The sequence below is a fragment of the Setaria viridis genome, chromosome 3, assembly GCF_005286985.2.
Source record: "Setaria viridis chromosome 3, Setaria_viridis_v4.0, whole genome shotgun sequence".
NCBI lineage: Eukaryota > Viridiplantae > Streptophyta > Magnoliopsida > Poales > Poaceae > Setaria > Setaria viridis.
In genome coordinates this window covers 37,435,399-37,453,214 of record NC_048265.2, presented here as the reverse complement: position 1 = coordinate 37,453,214, position 17,816 = coordinate 37,435,399, and the positions used below count along the sequence as shown (strand labels likewise).

The window sequence follows — 17,816 nt, the reverse complement described above, 5'->3', positions numbered from 1 at the left end:
GCGGTATTTTTCGACATCTGATTCCTACCTATAAGCGTCATTTTGGAGGATACCTTCAGGAAGCATATTGGCTGCGATTCTTGCAGCATGAGGACACAAGCGAGATCGTCCATTTGGCGAGCAAAGCATTAGAGGCTTTGGATATTTTTGTCAAGAATGGATAGAGAAGCAATAATAGATAGGAAAAAGTCCACTTTACTTCCCTCACCTGTTCACTTTGTCCATCCCACCTCCTAACAAAATTTTGACTTAATTTACTCCCTCCTCCTATTAATACTGGATCAATTTAACCCCTAAGCAGAATTCCCACCATAATTGTCCTACGTGGCATGATCTTGACCAAGTCCATTCACGTGTAGACGCCAAATCAGCGCATGGCTAGGTACGAGCCGAGCCAATCTACACATCACAAGCCGAGATTCGCACGCCCCATGTTGAGTCCCACTCCCCTGGTTTAGCGGTTGCCTTGCCATGCGTGTTTTTGCGGATGATGCGCCGTCCCTCGATGTCAAGCAATCCAAACACCGCACTGAAAAGAAGCAAACGTCTGCTTGCCGGCATTCTGTAAATGCATCGCTCTGCTTGCTGCCGATCTGAAATGGCAGACTGCATTCGCATGTACAGACCAGGCGCCGTTGTCAAGTTCGGAGGGAAAAAATGATGCAGCATGAAGCTATTTCAATCGAGGCAACAGAACTGACACACAGTACATCAGTGATCGATATTAAAGTTCACTAACCAAGAATAGAACAGATACGAATACTAATTCATCGATATGGATACGACTGCGGTAAACTGCAACTATTTTACTCAACTATTCTTCTTCTTCGATGATCTCCTCACAGCTAGTTCCTTCCTATTATTCTTCTGAAGACTGATAGAACTGAAGAATATGTCACTAACAAAACTGAATCTCGCACAGACTATATTCCTGATTGTTGGATTGAAAAAATTTGCGCAAGAATCCCAATCAATTGGAACCCTACACACATCTCAATCAATCAATCAATCAATCAATCAATCTCATGAACTCACCCTCCACCGTGCAACAACAACCCTAGATGATCGCAATCGAATCTTGTGGACAAATTGGTACTGCAGGGTACCCATTGCTGACCTTAATCCGTTCCCAGTTCATGATCCACCAGCATCGTTCCAATCATCCAGTTCTTGCGGCGGCGAAGACGATGAGCGAAACATCCGTAGTATGGAACAACAGAACCAAGCGGGGACCGGGGAGAGACAGGGGCAATGTGATGCGGGACCTAGGAAGCTCGCGTCTCGCGGAATCGGATAGATGGAGGCGATGCGGCTCGGCTTGGCGGCGATGGCTTCCTAGCTGGCGCGGTCTGTGCTGTGCACCGCTGCAGCACATCGGCTCGGCTCATGCCCAACCTTTCCACGTCAACGTCCACATGTGCAAAGAATTTGGTCAGAACCATGCCATGTAGGACAATCAAGGTGGGAATCCTGGGGTTAAATTGACCCGGTAGTATCAATAGAAGGATGGAGTAAATTAAGCTAAAATTTTGTTTAGGCGGTGGGATGGACAAAGTGAATAGGTGGGGGAGTAAAGTGAACTTTTGCTTAGTTACCTTTTTGTGTGCTCTTTTCCTAATTTTTGTGATCAGCTATTGAGCTGAACTTCTTGTAACAACTTGGCTGTGTGGAGTTGCAAAAGCTGGGTATTTTTTCCATTTTCAAAAAAAAAAATGCTGCTGTTTGTACCATTAGGTACCACAGGAGATACATGAGGGGGCATACCATGGCTGTACAGACCATTTAAACCTTCATACGGACTACTGCTCGCTTTGCCCACGAGTCATGTCCTGACACAAACCCCAAAAACATTCCAGGTGCACCTAATTATTAAAAGGTGGATACACTTTATTCCTTGACAAATGTCACTTTGTCATCAGATAAAACTATATGCTCCTTCCTTTGTATTGTTGCAACATCCCTACGGTTTGCATGATATATAGTTGCGTATGAGTAAGAGGTGCGAGAAAATTATACGAAGATCACCATTTCCATGTTTTCTAAGTACTTTTTGGCCAATCCTTTCACTGAGAAGGCTATAAATGTAGAAATTGCTTGATAGCCTCAAACAAACAAGGTTGATATTTTCTTGAAACTGTTTCTGACGTTCCTTTTTTTCCTGACGCTTTCTTGCTTCCATCGTCTGCGATATACAAGGCTGCACACAATTTTATTTAGGGACTGGCTTCGATGACGATATAGAAATCTCAGCTCCCATGCTGCTGCATCCTCGATGTCCTCCACAATATACTGCCCACCCCTAGTCGTAGCTGTATATGCTTCGCATGCCGACAGCGTTAAAAGTTTCATCGTTAGGACGCCACTACTGTGACAGATAGGTTGCAGCTAGCAGATACGAGTCTAGCAAAGGTTATCAAGTGATTTGAGGTAAGTCGATAGGCATGGCTTGTCGCTCGTAGTCGTCAGGGAGAAAATCAGAGGTGACCGATGCTTTTCACTCGTTTACACTTACTCACGAATGTACGACGCCTGGAGACAATTCTTGAATCTAGTGCACAAGTGCGGGACTGTGATTGTATTCCACACTCTTCTGATAAATCTCTAGTAAAATCTAGAGATTTATGTTTCCTGATTTGACTATGGCAGATGTTCGAATTTTAACAATTTGCGGAGAGTAGTTCACGATTGAACAAATATTTATAGTTCTTGCTGAATTAGTGATTTTGAATGTATTCCTAGGCGTTCCCAGCCTCCGATGAAGTCGACAGTGCGGCTCAGCAGTGTAATTTTAATCAAGTTCAAGGATTTGATGCCCATGATCACCTTGGTGGTGTCAGTCCAGTAGTTGTTTCTTTAGTGAATCAAGGTTTGTAGTGGTTAGAGTTGGTTTGGGTGTGCCACGCTAGTGCATGCTGGATATTAGTTGCGGCTACCCAGTGTGGGACGTGGTTGTTGCTGTTGTCAATGTACCTTGGTGAGGTCTTTTATTTGTACGTAATCGTTTGGGTCCCTTTTCTAGAAAAAAACTTTGCTAGCAATTGTTTTTTATTTTCCTCTTCTAACAAATTTTGCAGCAAAGCTTTTATCGTCCTTTTGAGAAAACTTACTGGCTTGCGGCAAGATTGTGTGCAAGTTGCAAGGAACATACCATATAAATGGTTACCAGGACACATCTCCAATGGATTTGACACATTATATATATGGTCACCGGGTCAGCTCCAGTGGATTTGGACATGGTACATAGGCTTAGGAGGCATTGGGAGCTCTTCCATTACGCGCCTACATACCCTCTGCCTGCCGGTAATTTGAGCTCAGGGGCCTATGTACATAATTAAGAGCTCAAAAGGCTAACAGAAACTTAACCTGTATAGTGATCCTAATTTGAACCTATATATGCGCATTCTACCTTTGTATTCCAAGATCAAGAGGCATATATAGATCCTAATTTGGACCTATATAAACTTATTCCGCCTTTTAACCTGATTCCATCTTAAGCTTACTTGTCTTTATGATCTGGACTGGTTATATGTTGATTGGATAGAATCAAACAGAATTATTGTGAATTAAACACAATCGGTATGGCCTATAAATAAGACAAGGTCCCTGAATTGACACGGTAAGCACAGATTAGTATGGATGTGAAGGTAGGGTGGCCTACTGGTCTGCATGCTGTGGTAGGCCTGGGAGGCAGCGGGAGTCCCTTTTCCTACTGTGCACTAAACTAGAGTTGCCGCTGGAATGAGTACCATTGGTCAAGTAACACCATGACAGAATGGTGCAAGGTTTCTGTGTCCTGCAGTGCAATGATCGCCATATGATTAGTATCCGATTACACGGGATGTGATCGCGGAAGCACTGAAACAAACATGTAACAACGCAATCGGATACCGTGTGTAATCAGGTTACGTTATATTTGACCCAACCAAACACTAAGAGACTTTACATATCATACCAGCTTAGCTCTTGCCAGTTCCGTTGACGCGCTCATTTGTGTTTTTGGAGCCATATTATTAGTAAATACATCACATCATTTGCTAACTTCCAGTACACGCATATTGGTTTATTCTAACTCAATCTTACGGCTTGATTCAATAATTGAAGCGAACTACGTACCATTTGATAAAATTAAAATGATGCTAAAAAATCGTAGAGAGCTAGCTACAGTGTATTGAAATTGCACGACTAAAGGCCTAGGCTATCACCAACTGGTTTGACGGTGCCGGACTGAGCAGGTGCATTAATACAAACATACTGCTACCAAACAAAAAGGTACTGATCAATGGGGTGATATCGTGATCTCTTTTGGGTCGATAAAAGAACAAATGAGCACTCGATTGAGCTACAACAAGCTAAGAGAGATTTGTTGCTTCCCCTCCGTCCTCCTTTTTGTTCACGGGAGGTGATAAACATTTCTTCTTGATACAAAGTGACATACCGACATGGAGGCCACCCACTTTGCTCGCTGCTATGATAGCTAGGAACGGGAGGTGTCAGGTCTCCTGTTGCAAATACCATTCAAGAACAATGACTCAAGAAACAAACGGGGGACTACGATATGCAGAAGCATTATGCTTAGCTTTAACAACTTGCTGCAGGACCTGACATAGCTGCCTTTATATATCCACCCACTATTAGATGCAATCACCGAACTGGCTGTGTTCTCTTTGCATAGTGGCTATGTTATTTACACACTACTGAGTAATTTACATGGCTAGAGTCTTTTGGATTTACATTAACCATCATTAACTTGTGGCGGTCTCTGTGCACCTAATTGGAACTATCACTACTGGACCATCGACACCTAATTGGAACTACCACTGCTGGACACCTAACCGATACCGCTTGTTCAGTACTAAATGCCATGTCATTTACTACACTTCGGTAGTACCAACCGGTACTAAACTGTGAGCCACGTCGCACTGTTTCGGACGACAGTTCAATACCAGTTGGTTTTACCGACCGGTACTAAATGATTATTTTTTTATTTTCCTTTTGTTACTAAATGATTATTATTTTTTTAATTTTCCTTTCGTTTTAATTCGTGGGTTAGTTAGTATTCATATAGTGTACAATATTGCGTATAATAGTAATATTACGCTAATATATATTGATCTAGCGTAAAGGTTACATATATTATATTTATACAATTTATATACACTTCAAATATTACAAGTACCCTACGTGTCATCATCCGAGTTCCTGATTGGATGAAGTTGACCCACACTTGTTCCATCGTAATAAAATTCTCCCTTTGGATTTACGACCTCCTCCAAAAGGAATCCACATAGTTGTTCTTGAATTGCCCTGAGTCATTCTGGGGCGATGAGATCTTCTCTCATTTCAGAAATCTGTCACGTGCAAATTTACTTCACCATTTTAAACCACTATATGTGCAGAATGAAAAATATTGAATTGTGTTTACGTACTTGGTTTTCACGGTCTGTTATTTGCTTGGGACCTACAAAGCCGTGGATGAGTTCAAAACAGTAGGATCCACATAAGTTGTTTCCATCCTCCTACCTCAAACACTAAATACGGAAAAAGGAGTTATGAAATATTCAAGCAGTCGTGGTTTTTAAAGAAATGACATGCACTAGATGTCCAAATTGAATTCATATAGGAAGTTATCCCTGATATGAAGTTGTTCCTTGAATGGTCCTGGGTATTTTTTTTATGAAGCGAGCCCATACACTGTTAAGCATGTCTATGAGGCTTTAGTACTCTGATTTTGGTTTCCTCTTTGGGTCCAACAGTATGATGTGGCTTCGATCAATCTCGATAACAAGCAGTATACAGTGGAAGCTGTTCATATACATATACACATGCAATGTTAGATATACTTATTATTAACTTGAACGGATGAAAAAAGGGATGAATCACTCATTGAAAGTTGTACGACAAAAGTATGTATTGCATGTGATGCTTTTTATCCAGGAAGTTGAAAAGAGTCTTCATTTTCCGATTTGACCATTTCATTAAGCATTCCTTGTTTATAACATGCAGGTCCATGAAACCGACATGATAGTATTGTTTTCTCCGGCACTATTGAATCTCCATTCTGCATGATACAAAATAAAAGAGGGGATGAGACTGTGCACAATTAATGTAGGAGCTAGGATGTAGAAATGAGAGCAAACACTTATAGAACTCATGCACTATGAGGGACTTATCAAGCGCGTCTTGATGGTACAAGTAATGAAGACTTTCAAACTCAATCCATGTGTCATCTAGCCCTCGAAAGTAATCACAATCTGGAACTCAAGCAGGGAACATGATCTGTTCATCTGCAGCTGCCTCCATGTACCATTTATGAAAGGAAAATGTTCATTTTTGACCATCCAACTATTGCCTCCATTTGAGTTTGGCCATCCAATTCCAAAACCAGGAATCTTCGACTACACAATTGTCAAAACCGTTCACGATTGGCCATCTAATGTTTTGATGGGTGGTTTTGCTGATGTGGACGACACATGGCACTGGGCCCACATGTCAGGTTCTCTTTGTTTCTTCTCTTTCTCCTCTTCTCTCTTCTGCCCTCCTCCCCCGTGGGGCTGCTGCTGCCATTGCTCCTCGTGCAGGGTCGCCACCGCCGTCGTCTTGGCCCGCCCGCGGCCGCCGGAAGAGCTCCACCTACACGAAGACCGAGCCGTATTGTCGATGAGCTTCGCCAAGCCAATTCGCCTACCTTGGTCGACGCCAGCAAGAACGCACACCACCACAAGGACACCTTCGCCAAGCCGCATGCATCGCGCCAGTTCTCATCGCTTATCGTCCACCGGAGCGTCGCCGCCACATGGATCCTGAGCCAGCCGCCATCACCACCACTGTCTTCGATTCCGGCCATCCCCGAGCACCTTCCCCACTGGTGAGCACCTCCGTATGAAGCCCTCCATGTCCACTATCTCCTGCCCCAATAATCTGAACCCCTAACACACTGGACCACCGGCGATTGAACACCCAGAACCGTTCGACCAGCGATAGGCCACCGCAATCCACCCTTGTGCCGAGCCGCCACTACCCGCTCCGCTTGCGCCAGGCTACGGCCACGGCCGCAGCCGCCGTCCTTCCTTGCGGCGGCACCGCCGCCACCGCTGCCGTCAAACCCTGGCGTAGGGCTGCCGCTGCCACTAGATGGGTGATTTTGCTGCTACCAGTGTAGGAGTGGAAGAGAGAAGGAAGAGAAGAGGAGAAAGAGAAGAAAGAGGGAGTAGTTGACATGTGGGCCCAGTGCTATGTGTTGTCCACGTCAGCAAAACCACCCATCAAAACCACTAGATGGCCAATTGTGAACGGTTTTGATGGTTGAGTGGTTGAAGGTTCCTGGTTTTGGAATTGGATTGCCAAACTCAAACGTAGGCAATAATTGGATGGTCAAAAATGGACTTTTTCCTTTATAAAATACATACATTTTTGTTGGCAGGTGATCCACCAACTGTGGCCACACAAGAGGTTCCCCCAACTTAAACTCCCATTTACCAGCACCTGGGTGAGTTTGGATATCGTCCGCCCTTAGGAGTTGTTGTTTTGTGAGTTTGGTTGTGGCAATCCATTTGGCTAGAATCTCATCTTCTTTTGAAAGCACTTTGAGCGGATCGATCGATTCTTAAGATTGTTCTCCGAGTTGAGGAATGGTGGACCGTGATCTTTTTTTCCTTTTGATATGACTTTGTGATTGAGCGGTCATAGTCTAAGATGGGTTCTTTTACCACTTTTTTAACCACCAGGGATTTAAAGTATTTCTTCGTTGCTTCATCAATTGGTGGTACCTTGGGCTTCTTCTTTCCTCCAAAGTGAGCAGCAACCTCAGCCATAGATATCAGGTGACATTCCTCATTTGTTAGATCATATGCCAACTTCTTTGGTGCAGGCTTTTCTTTCTTAGGACATGGGTTTTTCTTCGCTTAGGAGGTGGTGGGATAGAAGCCTTCGGGTTTTTGTTTTAAGAAGTGGAGGCTGAGGCAACGGTGGACTCATGCTTTGGTCCCTTGTGGCTGGTGGGGATGACAGACTCATGCTTTGGTCCCTTGTAGCTGGTGCATCCCTAGATGGTGGCGTTGGTGATCTGTGCCTTGACCTCTTAGGGGATGATGCGGGAACTGTGCTACTTGCAGAAATCTTATGTAGCACTTGGCACAACAAATCCAGGTGTGAATGGTGTGTCCCAGCTCCGTTTCACCATCGCCTCCTCGAGGTCTAGGTCCTCCCATCTTGTTTCCACTCGGTCAACCTGGACTCTAGCATATCCTTCTAGAATCTGCACGCCATGAATTGTCTTGCCTGGTACCGGTACTTCAACAATATCGTGAACCACTAATTTGACCATTTTCCTTACCGAAGTAAGAAGCTCACGTGGGGTCCTCACAGTGATGTCGTCCATGGGGTAGTGTTGGTTGTTGCCTGCAACCATGTCAGACGATTCTTCTGGTTGGAACTCGGTGGAAGCAATGCTGCTATGACACTGGGAAGCGGGGCTTATTATGTCCACATTAGCACCTGATGTAGTTCCTGCTTGGCTAAGTGCTAACGCCTCTTGAAGTCAATCCATTCTTTCATTAGTCGAAGCTACTTGTTCTTCTAGGATACGTAGCTTCTCTTCTGTTACAGCCTTGCTTCTTCTTCGACTTCTGTAAGACTCGATATCTTGAATGAAACTTTCTTCCATGGAACTACACCCATGCCTCGGACACATCCAGGGTGTTCCGGATTCCTAAGTGTATACGTTTGCTCATTTTTCTCTCCGTCAGGCTTGAAAGTTTCTTGCCGTTTAGCCTTTAGTGCAGCTTCCAACTTGGTGAATTCTGCTATTAATGAATCGGTAGTAATAAACGATCCATATTTCCTATTTAGTATGCCACCATGAGCGTAGAAAAAGTTATTTGCTCGTAATGGCCAATCGAGAGTTGCCGGCATGATTCCTTTTGCCATTAGGTCATCTTCCATCCTCTGCCATTTCGGCATCGCCATCTTATAACCTCCTTGGCCAAGATGTTAGAAATGTTTCTTTTTGCTCGCATTATCTTTGGCACTTTGAGCTTGCCTTTTGGCATGTTCTGACAAATTGTATTGCTTGAATGCTTTCCAATAAGGTTGTAGCTTCTAGAACTTGTTCTCCAAATCTGGTTCGATGCCCTTCTTTATAAAGTCTTTGTGCAAGTTTTTCTTGAATGTCTGGAAAGCAATTGCCATCTTCCTAAAGGAAAATTCCTTCGGTTCTTTTGCTTTCCCTTCTGGATATTTGAAGTGCAGTATCAACTGTTGCCAACACATTTCATTCTCTCGCTCAGGGATTTAGGTGCATTAGTAAGTGCGGTTGCCCTCCTTTTTTTAATGCTTATGGGGATGTTTTCCCGAACAACAAACCCACATTGATTGACAAATGTTGTTATCACATCGGGGGGAGCAATTGGTGTGCCTTCATCGTCCACTTCTGTGGTTATGGTACGCCCCTCAGACTTTTTTTTCCCGCCCATTTCCATTTAGGCCTCGTTGAGGATCCGGATGGTTAAAAAAATAGATGCATTAATTATAACCATTGTTGATAGGTAGAGAATTCAAATCATATTTATGTATATAGGGATTCATATACCTCGACAATTTCTTCTTCCTCTTCGGCTGGAGCATCATCACCGCCATCACGAGCCATATTTAGGTACTAGCTGCCATCATCCTCTTCGCCTGCAACATCATCTACTTCTGCGTTGTAGTTGCTGCCTTCATTAATAATATTTTGCAGAAACTCCTCTTCCTCCCTGTCTTCCATTTTAACTAGTACAGGAAAAAAATAAGGTATTTATAAAGTAATTCAGAATAAACGAAACAAGAGAAACAATTAAGAAAGTTTCTAGCCATTACTAAAAGAAAAACTTAAGAAAGTAATTGTAAATAGAATGTAACTAAATGAAACAAAAGAAATAATTCTAGGCAGCATGTACGAATGTTTCTAGCCATTTTGCAGTAATCTCACTGATTTCTAGCAATTTCCTATGTTTTTTAATATTTTTCTATATGTTTATCTTCCATACTAACAAGTAATTCTAGCCATTACTAAAAGAAACAATTAAGAAAGTAATTGTAAATAGAATGTAACTAAATGAAATAAAAGAAAAAAAATTCTAGGCAGCATGTAGTTTCTAGCCATTTTGTAGTTGTTTCACTGATTTCTAGCAATTTTCTATGTTTTATAATTTCTAGTTGCTAACATCATCATGGGGCTAGCTGACGTCAGCGATCGGGGTTGGGGGAGGGGGGTTTAGGAGTTTACATACCCACGCGGAAGGGCTGAGGGTGCGGCGGCGGGGGCAGAGGCCGCGTGCATCCGAACATCGAGGAAGTCGAGGAGTAGCTAGGGCCGCGGCCGGCGAGGAAGGGGGCCAGTTGGTCGGGGTGGCGAGCAGCATGGACATCGAGGAGGAGCGTGGATTGCGGCGAGGCGTATTGTGCCACGATGTCTGGGAGCGCCGGATGTGGCCGGACGTCGAGGAAGTCGAGAAGGGAGCCAGGGTTGTGGCCGGCGGGGAAGGGGGCCGGTTGGCCGGGGTGGCGGGTGGCGCGGACGTCGAGGAGGAGCGCGGGTTGCGGCGGGGCAGAGTGCGTCGCGATGCTGGGGAGCGTCGGGCGTGGCCGAACGTCGAGGAGCCGGGCGGCGGGCGACAGTGGACGATGACGTCGGGGGTGGCGGAGTGGCGTCGGGATCGGGAGAGGGAACGACTGCGCGGCTAAGTGTTGGAGGAGAAGATGGGTGGGGTTTTTCTAGATCTGCCAGATTAGTACCGGGCGGAGGCCTTGCCTAGTTCAAATTGGCCTTTAGTACCGGTGCTAGCTACTGCCCGATACTAAATGGTGTCATTTAATACCGGGCAGTGCCTTCGCCCGGTACTAATCTGGCCAAAAAAGCGGGAGGCGAAATGGGGGAATTTAGTATCGGGCAAGGCCCCTACCTCGTACTAATCTACCTCCAGCGTTTCATTTTCCGCGCGCACTCTATTTTCTTTTCTTATTTCTAAAATTGCTGCTATATTTTTTTATGCTTAATAAATGGAGTAAACTTAGGAAAAAAAGTTGAAAAAAGTTTCATACCTTACTGTTGACTATCTGTACACCATAAAACAATTTATTTATATAGTAAAATTTGAATTTTCTAATTACTAATAGGATATGAAATGTTTCCATACTATTGTTAATCAAAAAAGGAAAAAACTACTATTTTGAACATGTAAAAATATTAAGAAATATTAGCTATAATAAATTTAACAATTATGCCATAGTATACAATGTACTTGTATAATTGTCTCTAATTTAATGTTTCCAGACTTTTGATGATCCAAATAGTGCAAATATTTAATATTTTGACCATGCAAAAATAATTTATTAATTTCTGTTTGTTTTATTTGATCCAAATTGTACGAATAGTATCATTAGTCGAGAGAAATATCACATAATTGTTTGAATTGTACAAAATACATTACATAGTTCCTCACATGACCACATAATACCACATAATATTAAAGCTCTAAAGCTACTCATCATTATTCAATGGAACATTGATAATCTTCTTCTTGACGAACGTCCCTTGGTCATGATCGCAGTGTAAGTACGGAGCATCTTCTTTGGATAATAGGATGCTGGGATCAACCTCAACTGAGAATGGAGGAAGGTCATGAAACTGATCAAAATCTTCTAACTTGTCCGAAATATCCGCAACTCCAATGATTTTTCGTTTTCCTGACAGAACCATGTGGCGTTTTGGCTCATCTTCTGACATTTTATCGGCCTTTGTCTTGGGTTTGCTTGACATGTCCTTCACATAGAAAACCTGACTCACATTCTTGGCTAGGATGAATGGTTCATCTCTATATCCAATCTTGTTGAGGTCCACTATTGTCATCCCATAATGGTCTTTCGTTACACCTCCTAGAACAACCCATTGGTAGCGAAATAGAAGGACCTTCGAAGACCCATAATCAAGTTTCCATATCTCCTCTATGACACCATAGTAAATGTCCTTATTTCCATTATTGTCTATTGCAACTATACAGACACCACTATTTTTGTTGGTACTCTTTTCATCTTGGGCTCTTGTATAAAATGTATACCCATTTATCTCGTACCTTGGTATTGCAATATCGAGATAGATGGTCCCTTAGCCAACCATTGAAGTCATTCATCAATCGTCTTGTTACCCATAAGGTGTCGTTGGATCCATGTTGCGAAAGTATCTATGTGATGATGTGTAATCCAGGCTTCAAACTTCCCTAAATTTTCGGACCGTACAATATCCTTGTGCTCCTCCATATATGGAGCCACCAAGGTTGAATTTTGCAGCACTGTGAAGTTTGCTTTGTGGATTTCAGTCTCATGTATGTTCATATTAGCTTTCTTCCCGAGTGTGCCCTTTCCCTCCACATGGCCCTCATGGCATGACAAGGGGACCCCTATCGGACTAAGTTCATCAATAAAGTCAACACAAAACTCAATGACCTCCTCTATTCTATATTCCTTGGCAATGCTTCCTTTTGAATGGGCATGATTGCAAACATACTTCTTTAGGACCGACATGAACCTCTCGAAAGGCCACATATTGTGCAGGTATACTGGACCCATAATGGTTATCTCTTTAACAAGGTGAACCAAGAGATGAATCATAATATTAAAGAAGAAAGGTGGAAAGACCATCTCAAAGCTGACAAGACATTGGACCACGTCATTCTGTAGCTTTATTAGATTGTTTAAATCAATTGCCTTTTGCAAAATTTCATTGAGGAACGCACATAGCTTTACGAGTTCGCTCATTGTTCCGTACATTTCAAGTCCTGCCTTGCTTCCAATGTATCCTTTGGTGCCCCATAAACACCGAGGAAGCCTAGTAGGTTCATGTAAAGATAGATCAATAAGGTAGCTCCCAGAATATAGACTTCTTCTTCAGCATGGTTGCACGTCTGTTATTATCATTTGAAACAGGTTGGCTACCGAAACCCTTACCAAAGACTACCTTCACATCCTTTATCATAGAAAATACACGCTTTCTATTACGGTGCAAAGACTTAGCACGAGTGTCGGGCTCCCCTTTAAAATACTTTCCTTTCTTTCTTAAAGGGTGATTCGCAGGAAGAAATCAATGATGGCCCATATACACCACCTTCCGACAGTGTTTTAAATACATGTTGTTGGTTTCATCTAGATAGTGGGTGCACGCCCGATATCCCTTGTTCGTCTGTCTTGGTAGGTTACTAAGTGCAAGCAAATCATTGATGGTTACAAAAAGCAATGCTCTGAGAATGAAAGTCTCCTGTTTGTCCTCATCCCACATAGGTACACCTTCTTTCTTCTAGAGTAGTAAAAGTTTATCAACCAACGATCTTAGGTACACATCAATGTCGTTGCCAGGTTGTTTTCGGCCTTGTATAAGGACTGTCATCATGATGAACTTCTACTTCATGCACAACCAAGAAGGAAGGTTGAAGATACATAGAGTCACAGACCATGTACTATGAGCACTACTGAACTCACCAAATGGATTCATCCAATTAGTGTTTAAATCAAACCTCATGTTCCTTGCATCCTTCTCAAAGTCTGGAAATTCTTGTCCACGTTTCTCCACTGGGAACCATCTGCGGGGTGTCTCAGCTTCTCATCTTGCTTACGTTCTTCTTTGTGTCATCACATCAACTAAGGGTGTGCCTTGTTTCTGAACAAGCACTTCAAACGTGGTATTACAGGAAAATACCACATCACCATTGCTGGAACACTTTTCTTGACAGGTTGCCCCTCAACATCACCAGGGTCATCTCGCCTGATCTTAAACTGCAATGTGTTGCAAATAGGACAAGCATCCAATTTCTCATATTCCTCGCCGCGATAAAGGATACAATCATTAGTACATGCGTGTATCTTCTATACATCCAATCCTAGAGGGCAAACAACCTTTTTTGCTTCATATGTGGTTGAGGGAAGTTCATTACCCTTAGGAAGTATGTTCTTTACGATTTTCAATAGCTCTCTAAATCCCTATCGGTCACACCATTTGCTGCTTTCCACTGCATCAATTCCATTGTGCTACCCGAGTTTTTGTGACCCTGTTTGCAATCGAGGTACAACAACTTTTTATGATCCTCCAACATGTTCTTAAACTTCTTTGTCTCCTTCTCATTTTCGGAGTCTTTCTTTGCATCTAGCAACACCTGACCTAGTTCGTCAGCTGGTTGACCTTCTGCAAAATCTTCTTCAGCCTCACCCATTTCAAAATCTGCAAAGGCACCGCCTTCAGCCCAGTCAACTGGAATGTTGTTATCATCAGCATCTTCTTTACCATCTTCCATTACAACTCCTCTTTCACCATGCTTGTCCAAAGAATATAGTTTTCCATGAAACCCTAACAAAATATATCACAAAATATATATGTGGCCATGTAGAGTATTTCTTTGAGAGTAATCCTTGTCATTTTTGCACATTCTGCATGGATATCACATGAAACCCTTCAGTGACTTGTTGGCCTCTACTGCTTTGAGAAAAGTCTTTAGGCTGTTAATGAATGGTATGGAGCCCAGACATCGTACATCCATTGCTAGTCCATCTGCAAAAAGTTTTTAATTTACTTCTCTATTTGTAAAGCAACAAATGTAAAAAAAATTCTAAAAAATATTGCTGACCTTTAATGGACCACTTTTGATGTGTAAATTAAATCCCTACAAATTTTGTGGGGAATTTCGGTAGCAACTCCCTTTGTCCCGAATCGTCATCAGCTTGAGCTCAACTATGCTATTTATGTAAAGTAACAAAATTAGTTGATTATTTTGGTTTCAACATGGTACTAAAAGTAACTAACACAACACATATTTGTTTACATGCAATACGATTTTCTCAATATCAAACTGACTTTGATAAGTAAAAAATCTACATTTTCCATGCATATATAAATGAAAAAACTCTCCATTCATCCTCACTCTTAAGAAGCACAAATTTCTCTAGCTATAAAGCATAAAATATAGAATATAATCATCAGAGGAGGGAGGATGAAATTGCTAACCTTTAGAACAGTTGGAAGAGTGAAATCCCCACAAATCATGAAAAAAATGGTCAGCAGCTCCCCTAGGTCGCTCAAGGAGTGAAGAAACTCGAGCTCTCGGTCAAATGGTCGAGCTCGGGATCGGAGAGGAAGAAGGAGCTTATTTTATAGGGTGGCTCTAGCCGGTACTAAATTATGATATTGAATACTGTTGAAGCTACCCGCCGGTACACACATGCGTGAACATGATTTAGTACCAGTTGAAGCTACCAGCCGATACTAAATGGCTTTCAGAGGAATCTAGCCATTGGCCACCCGGTCCCCATGGCGCCATTTAGTACCCGCTGAGACTCCAAATTGGTACTACATGGGCTCCGGTGGCATTGTGCGTGACGACTGGTACTAACACGCGGTGTTAGTACCGGACGAAAAAGTGTCCACATTTTTCCAGTAGTGTATGATATTGGAAGATTTGTAAGAAAAACACTATATGAATATTTAAATTTATCACTTGATGTAAAGGAATAAATATTTACTCATCTTATATACAGAATATATGTTTTGGAGTACATTATGGTTTTTGCATCATATTCATTTAGTGATGGCTAAATTGTGGCAATCACGTAGTAGGTGTTGAAGATGTGACCAAGTCCCTCCTCATTCATAGTATATATCTCTCTCAAAGTCTAAGCTAATGGAGAAAGCACCGCTGGGAATCCACCTTCAGTACCGGTCCCAAACCTCCCTTTAGTACCGGTTGTGCAACCGGTAGTGCTATATCGGTACTAAAGGGCGGGTCAGATAACCGGTACTAAAGGGGTATTAAAAATTAAAAAAAAAAAGAAATCCACCGACCAGAGCCCCGACCGCAGCCCGCCACCGTTCGCCCGAGCACCGGAGCCCCAACCGCACAACACCTAAGCCCCGCACCGAAGAGAGAGAGAGAGAGAGAGAGAGAGAGAGAGAGAGAGAGCCGCCCTTCTGACCCTCCCCGCCAGCTGCCCTTTGTCCTCATCACCGTCGGCAGCCCTTCCTCCTCGTCACTGCCGGCCACCCTTCCTCCTCGTCGGCCGAGCCTGGTCCCAGCCCTCGTACCCATCGCCTCGCCTCCCCCGCGACCCCATGCCGGCCCCCTCGCCCGACCAGCCACCCTCGCGACGCGCTCCACTAGCCCCCTCGCGCCACCGGCCGCCCTCACCTAGAGAGAGAGAAAGAGTGAGAGAGAGGTGAGGCCATGCACCTCGTCCGGCCGCGCCGCCACCCTTTAGATCCCGCTGCCCCCGCCGCGCCTCCATAGTCTCCCACCGCACTGGCCTGTAGATCCCGCTGCTCCACGCGCCATCGCCCGCTACTGCTCCACGTGCCGTTGCCCACCACTCCTCCTCTGCACTCCCCCACCTTCGTGCTGTCGCCTCACCTCGTCCCGCCGCCGGTCCTCACCGGTGTCATAGTGAGGGACGCACGGAGGGGAGAGGGGAGGAGCACGCTTGGAAGAATGGGAGGAAGAGAAGTGAGGTCACCGTGGGGGCAGAAGGGAGAGAGGAGGGCCGTTTGGGAGAGAGAGGGAGGCGTGCGGATAAGACGGTGAGGAATGGATGCGTACGGTGGACTTCAATCCAGTGAAGTCCAAATTAGTACTGGGTGGAGACTTCACTTGGTACTAAAAACCCTCAAACCCTCAGGCACATTAGTATCGGGTGGAGGCTTCAACCGGTACTAATGTGCAACCTTTAGTACCGGGTGAAGCCTCCACCTGGTACTAAAGGGGTTCACGGGAGCTTCGTCGGGGACTAGCCGTTAGGCCTGGTACTAATGCTCACATTAGTATTGGGCAAAATGCAAACAGTACTGAGTCCCGGGATGAATGCTCAGTTTTCCAGCAGTGAAGATGGGCAACTAAGTTATATTTCAGCACATGACGTGAAGCGAGCAACAATTCAATCATTAAATTGCACTAGCCGTCAAGGCCTGTGGCTCTGATATCATATTTACTTCTACACTCCTTCGCACCTCACAGTTGCACAGATGATTGGATCATGCTTTTCTGGTGCTTCATCGCAATTCCATCTTCGCTTGGATCATGCTTATGTACAAGGTCTAAGAATACACATCGGAGCACGGATGCACTGGCCTGGGGAGATGCATGTCCTGTAAAAAGGTTTTTGGGGACGATAACATGTATCTCGTAAGAAAAATACTAGATAATATAATTGTACATCCATTTTAACTTCAGTACAAGCATTGGTTTTAATTATAACCGAACTGGTAGTTTTTGGTTTTTGATTGACCATTTGATCAAGAAAACCCTCAAGGTTAAGCAAGGTTACACTTTAAGATGGCCCTATTGGCAGAACAGCTTGGCTAACTGCCGTGCATGGTCTCAACTTTGAAGGCACGGCAGTCTATTAAAATTGAACATGTTGTGTTACATATACATTTAGCTGAACTGGGAGTACTAAAGGATTGAATGGATTGGAATGAAATGATACATCTTTATGTAAAACTGTGCTCCCCTTTGGGTCTAGAAAAGAGCAGACGATATCGTCACAAGCCCCTTGATATTGTGCTCTCCAAATAATAAATAAATGCGCTAAATCAGCGAGAACATTTCTTTCTAGGTTCCATTGCAGAATACTTTCCCTATAAATAAGATGTGGTCGTCTACAAGTCAAAAAACAGAGGATTCACACAGACATCGGAGTTCTGATAGATTAATTACTATGGATGTGCTAGTAGGGTGGCATGTTGTGGTAGGCATGGGAGGCAGCAGGAGTCTCTTTTCCTGTTGCATACGGATGAACATTAAACAGATGTG

General features: G+C 43.6%; 1 pseudogene; it reads right to left on the bottom strand.

Moving 5' to 3' along the window:
* Window positions 1–2,413: 2,413 nt before the first annotated feature.
* On the bottom strand, window positions 2,414–14,234 carry LOC140222261 (uncharacterized; annotated as a pseudogene).
* Window positions 14,235–17,816: the final 3,582 nt, after the last annotated feature.